We start from the raw sequence: 12026 nt of genomic DNA, 5'->3' as shown, positions 1-12026 counted from the left end.
GTCATTTGAATTAAACATTTTCAAGTAGAACATTTTATAACTTAAATAATATTATTTTTATTCAAGATCCCATTTGGTTTAATGAAATTTGTCTGAGAGCATGCACTAATTTCTATTCTCAGCATAGCCTTGGGAGGATAAAAATGTTAAATATGATTCTTTGTGGGTTTTAAGATATCGTCTTGCCTTATTTAGAGTAGATTATCACTACCCAGTGAGGTTTATGTACCAATAGCATTCATGATTATGAGTATATCTATAAGAAAAATACTGAAAGTATCATGTAACAGGCTTGTCTATATTCTATTTAAGTAGCTATTGAATTGTAGCCAGTATCATAAAATATTGGCAGGTTCTCATTTTCTTAACAGTTGGAGCCTTTTGGTCAAGCAAACTGCTTATCTTACATCTAACAAAATTTATTGCAGTAAGTTGTTAAATTGAAAGTTTAATTTAAGTTGTTAAATCGAAAAGCTCTGCTAATTGAAAGCGGGAAATACAGAGTAGTCCGATAGTATGAATGAGGAGTAAATTACAGATAAAAGGACTGGCAAGAAAGGAACCCATATGGATAGTTTGATGTTTACAAATTGGGTCTTAATATAATACGTAATTTTGCCTTCATTTTCTGTCTTCATTGCCTTCATGTGAAATTAGTGACTGGATTCTTACTGTTATAATTGAATGCCAAATATAGTCTGCAGAAATTATTTTTGTCAAATTTAAACAAAGCATGCTGAAAAACGATCTGAAATTTTCACCTTCGTTTAACCTTCTCTTTAACATTTATAGATCTCTAGTGAACCTTAACAAGAGAAAGAGTATCAGTAATTCTTTCTGCCAGTCTATCAAAATCTTGGGCTTCCTCTATAGAATGAAAACACCAGGCTTTCTGCACAGTTTATAAATATATTAGATTGACTCCACATCTTTTATGAGTTACCTGTTTGCTTCTGACTGGTAAAAAGCTAAAACAAACTGATTTTTAATTGTAGTCTTGAAACTTAGAAATGAAAAGTATAAAAATAGGTGAAACCAATCATCTATTACAGAAAGCTGAGGGCAGTTCTAAAGTTCAAGAAGCTTTTCAAAAAGGTAAAATGAATATAATCTTTATGAGAAATGTCAATTTTATTCTGGGCAACTGCAGGCAAAACATGAGAGTTTTAGCTCGAACAGCTAAGAACCATATGCTCAGAAAACTAAAGGAAGGAAATAATAATATGGGGAAAGGTTAACATCTTGACATTAAATTATAGTCTTTAATAAAAATTATTATATGTTTATATGATCAGGTATAACTGACTACTATGGCAGGTAATAAAACAAAAATGAAAAGACTCGTTTCATCTGTCAGTCTCCAGTTGCAGTAGAGCTCTGCAAGAAACCTAAATGTGTGGGTCTTTGAACCGAGCTAAATCACTGTGTGAAATAAAACATTTTTACTTTCAAAGTCTCCATGCTAGAGATAAAAGTATATTCAGACTGGCTTGTTTTGTTTAATAGCATAGAAAACTTTAGTCCAAGTTTCAGAGACTAGCTCCCACCTTTTATGACACCTTCTGTAGGTTTTTTAAAATTACATATTTCTATTAGTTAAATTATTAAACGCATATATGATTGCATAATTGCAATATGGTCTTTAAACCATATAAAGTAATATTTTATGAGCTGTGGTTTAGATTACCACTACTTTGGAAAAATATTTTTCTAACATTCTGAATTAGTGTACAGCAATTTTATGGATTTTTTTTGTGTTAAGTCTTTAAAACAAATAACAATCACTAGCTGTAAATCAGGCAAATATTTTGATGAGTGTCTAAGCAGCTAAATCTGATCAGAATGGTCTAACAGCTTCCCCCCCCCAAGTGACTGAATAGATAAAGCCAATGGGAGGTAAGTACCTAACTTGTTAAAGCTCCTTGGAAATCTCAACTGAGGTTCATCAGAATCATTAGATGCCTTAATTCCTTACAGAATCTGAATAATTCTTCCTACTGACATCTATACATGACTGACTGGATGTGTAAGAAAATTCTCAGTGCAGTTTCTGTATAAAGTTGATCTTTCTGTAAGCATGCTTGGCAAAACCTATGCCTTTCAAATCTCCTGTAGTATTAAAATGGTTCCTCAACTTTCTTGCCGCTGTGAAACTGATACAAGGAAGCTTGTACTAGTAAAGCTCATTTCCGCACCAGCAGGGAAATAACTATACTGGTGTTAGGCATACTTGATACAACTTTACCCACAGATGGAGTACTCATAACCCACTGGTTTAAAAAACACATAACAAACTTCCATTTCAGTTTTTGTATTTTAAAACCATTCATGCTTTAGAGTTAAGCAGCATTAATTCCACCTGTAATTAACTAAGTGTAAATTTGGCCTCAGAGTTTCAGGTACATAAATCAGAACTTCAGCTTTGAGACTAGGCTGAAAACCTGTTCTCATCCGATACATACTTTACATCCTTTGGAATTCATTTGCTCAAACAAAGGATTATATGAAGTCAAAGCTACACACAGAACCTTTAGATTTTTTAGAGTAGTGCTGTTACTGAGTGCGGCTATCATTTACTACAAGCTGTTCAGAAGGGACGGGCAAGGAAGGAGGGGCAGAGGGGTTGCCCTCTACATCAAGAAATGGATAGATTGTGAAGAGCTGTCTCCGAAGAATCATCACAAGCAGGTTCAAAGCTTATGGGTAAGAATTAGGGACCGAGGCAACAAAGGGAACCTTGTGGAAGTGAGCTAACTGATGGCATCAAGATTGGAGGCAGTTTGGGCTGCAGTGATCATGCACTGGTAGAGTTCACAGTCCTGAGGGCTACAAGTCAAATGAAGAGTAAAGTCAGAACCCTGAATTTTAGGAAAGCAAACTTCCAGCTGTTCAAGTTGTTAGTCAATAGAACCCTCTGGGAAACCGCCGTCAGGGACAAGGGAACAGAACAGAGCTGGCAGATCTTTAAGGACACTTTCCACAGAGCACAAGAGCTCTCAATCCCCATGTGTAAGAAATCAGGAAAGAAAGGCAAGAGACCAGCATGGATGAGTAAAGACCTGCTGGTCAAACTAAAGAGCAAGAAGGAAATGCACAGGCAGTGGAAGCAGACAAATATCCTGGGAACAGTATAGGGACGTTGCCTGGTTGTGTAGGAATGGGGTCAGAAAGGCCAAGGCACAGATGGAGCTGAACTTGGCAAGGGACACAGAATAATAAAGGCTTCTATAGGTATGTCAGCCAGAAAAAGAAGGTGAAAGAAAGCATAATCCCCTGATGAACATGACTGGCAAACTGGTAACACTGGACGAGGAGAAGGCTGAGGTACTCAACAACATTTCTGCCTCAGTCTTCACTAGCAGTCTGTCTTCCCACACCTCTTGAGTGGATGGACAACAAGGCAGGGATTCGTGGACAAAGTCCCTCCCTCTGTAAGGGAAAATTAGGTTTGAGACCACCTGAGGAACCTGAAAAGACATAATGGGACCTGTCAAGATGCATCCCAGAGTCCTGAGGGAACTGGCTGATGTAGTTGGCAAGCCATTCTCCATGATATTTGAAAAGTCATGTCAGTCAAGTGAATTCATTAGTGACTGAAAAAGGGAAACATTACACCCATTTTTAAAAAGGGTAGAACAAGAACCCTGGAAACTACTGACCTGTAACCCTCACCTCTGTGCCAGGGAAGATCATGGAACAGATCCTCGCAGAAGCTACGCTAAGACACATGGAGGACAGGGACGCGATTCAAGATAGCCAGCATGCCTTCACTGAGGGCAAGTCTTGCCTGACCAACCTAGTGGCCTTCGATGATGAGTGACTGCATCAGTGGACAAAGAAAGAGCTACAAATACCATCTATTTGGACTTCTGTAAGGCCTTTGATACGGTCCCGCCCAACATCCTTCTCTCTCAATTGAAGAGATATGGATTTGATGGATGGACTATTTGATGGATGAGGAATTATGATGGTCACATCCAGAGGGCAGCAGCCAACTGCTCAAAGTCCAGATAGAGATCAGTGACCAGTTGTGTCCGTCAGAAGTCTGTATTGGGACCAGTACTGTTTAGTATCTTCATCAACAACAGACAGTGGGATTGAGTGCACCCTTAGCAAATTTGCAGGTGTCACCAAGCTGAGTGTTGCAGTTGACGTACCTAAGCAATGGAATGCCATTCAGAGGGACCTGGACAAGCTTGAGAAGTGAGCCTATGTGAACATCAGGAGGTTCATCAAGAGCAAGTACAAGGTCCTGCCTCTGGATCAGGGCAACCCCTGATATCAATACATGCTGGGGGATGTAAGGATTGAGAGCAGCTCTGCAGAGAAGGGCTTGGTGGTACTCGTAGACGAAAAGCTGGACATGAGCTAACAATGTGCACTCACAGCCCGGAAAGCCAACCATATCCTGGGCTGAATAAAAAGAAGTGTGGCTAACATGTCAAGGCAGGTGATTCTGCCCCTCTACCCTGGTGACACCCCACTTGGAGTACTGTGTTCAGCTCTGGAGTCCTTAGCACAAGACAGACATGGACCTGTTGGAGCAGGTCGAGATGAGGGCCACAAAAATGATCAGAGGGCTGGAACACCTCTCCTGTGAGAACAGACTGAGAGAGTTGGGGTTGTTTAGCCTGGAGAACAGAAGGCTCTGGGGAGACCTTATTGCAGCCTTTCTGTACTTCAAGGGAGCTTATAAGAAAGATGGGGACAGACTTTTTAGTGGGGCCTGTAGTGATAGGTCAAAGGGTAATGGTTTAACTATAATATAAGAAGGTAGATTCAGACTAGATATAGGGAAGAAATTTTTTATGATGAGGGTGGTGAAACACTAGAACAGGTTGTCCAGAGAGGCTGTAGATGCCCCCTCCCTGGAAACATTCAAGGTCAGGTTGGTTTGAGCTCCGAGCAACCTGATCTAGTTGAAGGTGTCCCTGCTCATTGCAGGGGGTTGGACAAGATGAACTGTAAAGGTCCATTCCAACCCAAACCGTTCTATGATTCTATGACACCTAGTGACAAAATTTTGTAGAATGATAGAGGATAAAAGCTAAATGGTATTCTGATTAAGAAGAATATGTTATTTTCAGAAACATTTTTAAAGCATTCAGTAAAAATATTAAACACATTTTCTTCTGTCAGAGAGATAACCCCCAACTTATTCAAGGAAATTAATTCTTGTTATTGTTACAGAGTAAAATTAAACTATAAAAAGGATAACTGTTGACTAAAAAATTATTTCTCAGTGTACATTCCAATGAGCAGGATTTCCATGTATATTACTGAAGCCATAGTCAAGATCCTTGCTTTTTAATAAACATTTAAAAAACTAGAATGCAAAGATATTATTTTTTCCTGGGTATAATATATAAAAAATATACCTTATATATAAAATATATATACTTTTCCTTTTTGTTCCAGATCAGTGAATCAAATTCTGTTTTACAGTTTTGTTACATCATGATGTCATGAAGGCTTTCACACACAGAAATAGAACTGGAGCTATTTGACTTTACACATATATTTGTGACTTGTTAAACCAGGTTTGCCAATCAATTCCTAATTGCCTGATGTTATCTTATCAAATGCAGTAAATATATTTTAAGTGTTGACAAGTGTATTATTACAATATAAACTGTGCATTAAATATAAGTACTTTATAGTATCATAGCACATCTACAGTAGGAATTAATTATGATATTGCAAAATATTTTCTGAAAGGACTAGTATTTGAAAGTGTTCAATATCTTGTTCAAATGATACTAGTGTTGGCTTCTATGAAAATTACTAGTAAATCCTGTTCTTTGCAACATTATCCTGAATTTTATAATTGAAATTGACTTATTCAAGTTTTGAAAGTATTATCTTTCCTGCTACAAAAATTTATGCTAAGGTTTAAAGAGCAAAACTCTAGGAAAGATGAAGAGAAAAGTAGAGTTAGAAGTCAGCTGAACCTTTTTTTTTTTCCAGATACATCCAGATATAGAAGGAACTGTGTAAAACACCTCCAAACAAAATTTATCTTAATGTGTATTTCAAAATAATTGATACATTCTGTTCTTAGCTGTGATGCTCTGAACATACAAAAAATTAAGCATTGGTGATGATGACAAGTAACCCCTGTGAATAAGTTGCTCTCACAGTGTTCTACCAAGATCCAAAAATGGCCAGATTGTGAAAGCTGCGGGCTGTCTGCTTTGGAGATGACAGGTATCCCGAAGAGAACAAAGTCAAGCACTACAGCACATGTAGGCCAGAGGTATGACATTGCTGGAGATATTGTATACATTTTGTGACTCTGACAATTGCAGTGATAGAAGACTGGAAAACAGAAATTATACATGTCTACATGCAGATGTTTTGGGGAAAATTTCCAGTGTATTCACTTAATAAGGTGATAATTCAAGTTACTGAGAGGTCTTTTTTCTCCATTTTACAAATATCTAGTAATTATGTGTCTATATAATTTTTCTTTCCAACCATGTGATACATACATGTGGGGATTTTGTTTGTATATTTTTGTTCAGCAAAACAAAAATAATTTGAGTTTTGCAGGTTGGAAAAAGAATCCTCTAGAAGATACATATTAAATCTCTTTATAAACTGTAGGATGATAAATAAATTTTATGACAGAAGGTATTGCCATCCAAAATGCCTTTTGAGAAATAGCTTTTTTAAAAAAAAATACTTGGAAGTGTTAGGACAATATAATCAAAATACTCCAAGTTCTTTATGATCATACTGATTATACAGGGGTAATGATCAGCATCCAAGGATTAGCAAAGGAAACTAAAGAGTAAAGCTTTGTTATGCCCTGCTACTGTTTGCATTATTTATTGTCTGAGTCAAAAGGAAGATAATAATAAATGGCAACTAGACATTTCACTGGCAAAATACATTTGAATACCTTCATTTTGCTGATGACATTAATCAGCAACAGAAATAGATGGTTTTGTTAAAAAAGGCAAAACAAACGTGTGCCTGTTAATATTCCAGGAATATTGTTCAAAACATCAAATCTTTTTACTTATTTAGAAAATGATAGGTGTCGTAATAGTGACACCCGGCATAAGATAGTCTTTAACAACAAATATCCTTCAGAAACTTGAAATATTTTTGGCCACAGAAGCATGACCAGCACTGACACAATAATAACAATTTCCAATTACTCATCTTCTTCAGAGATATTTCTGGAACACCACAACAATGAGGAACTTTTCTAGAATTCATTGTTCTTATCAGAAAGATAATTAAAATAAATTGGAAGGAATGTACTCTATCTTTTAGAACTCTAAAGAGTGTGGACAAACTGAACACATCAGATGTGAAACATGAACACGGTTAGATGGCAACATCCACAACAGCTTCAGCCTAAAAAGAAAATAATAGGGAGGCTTACTGAAATCACAGATAGAATAGTAAGGAGAAAGCTTTCATCATCACCAGGAGGGTCAAAAGTCTAATCAAAACCCAGAATAACCAGTGACATGTGGTGGGTAATTCTGAGGGAGCACAAGGTAAAGACAGACATTTTGAAGGCATTGCATGCCTTTCTGGTTTCAACAGGATAAAAAAGTTCTGGTGTGGATTATTATGTGTTTTTTATTTCTGAATGTTGATCTCCCCTCATGTTGTGAACAAGAACAGAGATTAAACAATAACAACACCTCTAATATCACCAAAAACATGATGATAGGTTGTTAATTACTGAACAGTATAAATGAATGCATGTAATAAGACCTGCAGACTAAAATTGCTTATTTTGCAGTCTGAAATTGTCATCAGGGTTTTGGAGGCTATTTACTCAAGTAATCAATAATAAACCAAATGTTACCATGACAACTATCATATTACAGATGCTGTACTTTGTATAAACTTTGGGTTAATGCACTTTTTAAAAATTCACTTGGTCTAAAAGTCTTTTGACTACTTTGTCATCTCTCAAAAAACTTTAAAACGAGATATGAAAATGTTAATTCTATTAATTTTTTTATACAGGTAAGGCAGCCAACTTGCTAGGGTGTATGTCTACAAATCCAAATTCTAATGCTTACCTGATTATTTTGGGTGAAGAGTCTCACCACACTTTTTTTCTGGGCCACTGGCTATAAAAACTAGAAGTTTTCAAAAACTACTGAAGCTTAGCCACCCTAACATGTTACAAAACCTAAGCTCAGGAACAGTCCTTTGGTACACTCTGACCTTGTAAGAGATTAAAAAGGTACACACACAGCAAATCTCATGGCACGAGTAAGACTGAAGGCCATTCTGGCCCTTCTGAAGGTAGACCCATCTCATCCTCAGTATGAGTGGTTCCTTAGTGTCAACACACTCTAACACCACCATCTTTGTCATTAGCATTATAGCCAGGAAAACATCTTTGCTTGGGTCATCTCCATGTCTCAGCCAAAATGTTATTTTCCTGGTTCACATTTTCATCACTTCCTCCAAGCTGACTCTCTACAAGCTACAGGTGGAGGCCAGTCAGAATACCTATGGCATCTCAATTGGCACTTGGTATCTAAATTTTAACAGTTAAATTTCATGACTAATTTTGTAGATCAAGTATCATTTTGACCAGTATCAGTTCAGCCTTCCTACCTCAATGTCATTAATTTACCAATTCATGTCTTTCTCAAGGGTTACTTTCTTTCTATATCACGTCTGTGCTGTGGATGTCACCTGCTATAGTAGCACCAGGCTACAAGCATATACGTCACCTCCTTGATTCAGGTATCAGCTTCTAGTAAATAAGGGTAAGCTTCTCAGGTCAGGGATCATCCCAGTGTCATGTCTGCATACAAAGTTAACTCCAGATGAACTTTGGTGCATGATGGACAATTTTCGTTGCCTTATATATAAACTGTTAAGAGGAATGCACAACTTGAAAAAAATAATTGAATGGATAACATGCAGATTAAAAGTTCTTCATGAAGAATCAGTAGATGCTTGATATTAGGGTTCTATCTGCATCCCATCTAAACCAGCAGGAGAACTGTAATTGACATCTAAATGAAGGAAAAACAGTTATAAGAACTATGAAAATGAAAGAAGGCAAAAGAGAAAAAATATAGTGTTAAAACCTCATATTAATAAGAATGCGCAAAGTTCTAGAAATAGAATTGTAGTTTTGGCAGAGGAGTCAGCAGGCCAAATTTAAATGTTAATTTTGATCTGTAGTGCAGAATGCATTTGGTAATAAAGGTTAGATACAATTTTTTACAATAAGTATCCTGTCACATGGTGTGATTTATATCCTAATTACTTTACAAACCTGTAGTCAGTCCATCTTGCAATTAGCTGAGAAATTTTCTTAACCTAGCATTTGATGCGAGTACAATAATTTCTGTCTTTTCTTTCTCCTGTCCTCTTCATTTCTTCCCCCTCTTGTTAACAGCTTAAGAACAAAACCTAAAGGGTAAAAACCATCCTGAGTTCTTAAATGACATTAAAGAACACAGCTGACCAAATAGGAGCCTTTTTCTCCAAAACAAGTTAGCACTATTATTTCTCAGCTTACAACATCTGTGATTGATGCATATTACATAATAACATTTTGTGCAGATACCAGTATAAAGTTTATAGTGCTAATAATGGAAAAATCTGATTCAGTGCTTTGTGTGAGTCTGAGAGACATGAAGAATAGCATTATATTCTTTGAACTAAATTAATCACTTTCACTGTTCTATCATCAATTGCCCATTGATATTTCAAAATCACAGAGCGTATGTTTTGAAGTTATTGTACTGTATTGTGTTGTACAGCAGCTGTTTGGCATTATTTAAAGAAGGAAACATTTCTGCAAAAACATGGAAGACATCACAAAATAAACTTTCAGAAGCAATTGCTTTAGGCTGAAACCTGAAATGAGGAAATAAACTTATCCACAATAAAACAAATTTAATAGGCATTTCACTCAGGATAAATTTGGCCTTATCTCTTAAGATGAGAGCAAGAATTACTTTAACTTAAAAATGAAATACAGCTCTTGACAGAGTATGCCAAGTGAGAATACAGATGCTTTGTGATGACCTCTTTTGCCAAAGCAGATTCAAGAGAGAATAGACACTACCTGTGGTGTGCCAATTGCTGATGCTGTAAACAAAGACTAAGTACTCACCCATTACAGTCATGGGCAAAAGCCAGACTCATTAGGGGTATTAAAAAGAACATCAATTTAATTCAGACACCAACAAGAACAGCACTTAACAGACAGAGTAGAACAGTGAGAAGCATTGCCACATCTTAAAAACACTTTTCCCAACCCCTCCCTTCTTCCTGGGCTCAGTTTTACTTTCGATTTCTCTATCTCCTTTCCCACAGTGGTGCAGGAGGCAGGGAATGGGGTTATGGTCAGCCTGTCACTCCTTCCTCCTCAGGGTAAGTGGACTCCTCATGTTCTTCCCCTGCTCCAGTGTGGGGTCCCTCTCGTGGGAGACAGAGGGGAGACAGACCCCCTCCAATAACTTTCTCTGACCCGTAGTCCTTCCCATGGGCTGCAATGTTTCCAGAGCTGCTCCAGCATGGATGCCTCCTACATGTTGCAGTTCCTCCCAGCACCAAACTACAACAGCTGGGGGTTTCTTCCTGCCTCCTTCCGGCCTTCTTTGTGTGCAGCCACCTGCTCCGGTATGGACTCCTCCATGGGCTGCAGGTCGGTGTCTGTTCCACCGGTGACCTCCGTGGGTGGCGGGGGGTGGCCCTGCTTTCTCACCACGGGCTGCAGAGGGGTGTCTCTGCTCCAGCACACCCTCCCACCCTCCTGCTTTCTTCCACTGACCTTGGTGTTTGCATAGGTGTCCTCCTCACAACTCCCACTCCTCAACTCAGGTTCCCCTTCTTAAATACGTTATCACAGAGGCACAACTATGGCTCAGCCTTGGCCAGAAGCAGGTCCAAGTTGGAGCCAGGGAAGCTTCGAGAAGCTTCTCACAAGGGGCCACCACTGTAGCCCCCTCCCCCTCTACCAAAACCACCTTCCACACACACAAACCCAGCACAAGCCATAACTTTCCATAGTCAAGGTCGCAATTCAGTTGACTGGCATCATCAGAAGTACACACTCACAAATGAAGTGCTTTTCAAAACATGTTGTTCTGTTCAAGAGAAAAAATAACTTGGTAGAAGAGAATTAACAAATTATGAAATGAGAATGTCTTTTAAAGCTACTGATAATTATTCAAATATATTTTGGAGCAGAGATAAAAATAAAACTTGGCCATACTTGCTGATGCAGTTTTATAATTACAGTTTCTTCATCCTCACTAGAGGCTTTTCCTGATACATCCTGAGGTATCATTTGTGGGTTTATTTCATAAAATCCCATTAGCAGCACACAATCAGCCTGTGATCAAAGTATGTTTTTATTAGGTACAAACCATGTTTTGTGAGTCAAGGTTGGCTACAAAACATAAATTCTAAGTTTAAACTAGTCCTCCTACACACTGGCTATTGTTAATAACGATACCAAAACATTTGTGACTATAATTGATTTTGAAATAAAGAACAAACAGCATGTAGGTTCTCTAATTAATGGGCTGATTTTATGTTGACTTACTAATATTTTAGTGCAACTCACTGTGCAACTCTGAGTTGCAGAAAGTTCTTAAAAAAACAGTTCTTGCATTTTTAAACATAAATATCAGAGTATATGGATTTTGTACATATATACATACACACACGGACAGACATTACAGTAGTCAAAATTTTATCAAAAAACTTTAACAAAAGACTTGCTTTTAGTGGCTCCTCTCTTGAAAAGATAAATGAGCCAATACAGCTAATATCCTGACAGATGGGTACTTTCATTTTCTTTTGCGCTAAAATACACTTTTGTATTCTTTCATTCCAAAACCACTCTTTCTAATCTTTGCAAAATGTTTTAAGTTATAAATGACTATTAAAATCACAGTGATCCCTATGACATGATAGGCTGTAACATCTCCCTTGGAGTTCTGCAATCTGCAATGTCAATAACCCCTAAATTAAGGTGTTTAATCTGATTATGGGCAGACTAAGAAAGCACTGAC

This window comes from Athene noctua, chromosome 1, assembly GCF_965140245.1.
Source record: "Athene noctua chromosome 1, bAthNoc1.hap1.1, whole genome shotgun sequence".
Taxonomy (NCBI): domain Eukaryota; kingdom Metazoa; phylum Chordata; class Aves; order Strigiformes; family Strigidae; genus Athene; species Athene noctua.
Note: the sequence above shows the minus strand (reverse complement) of the source record.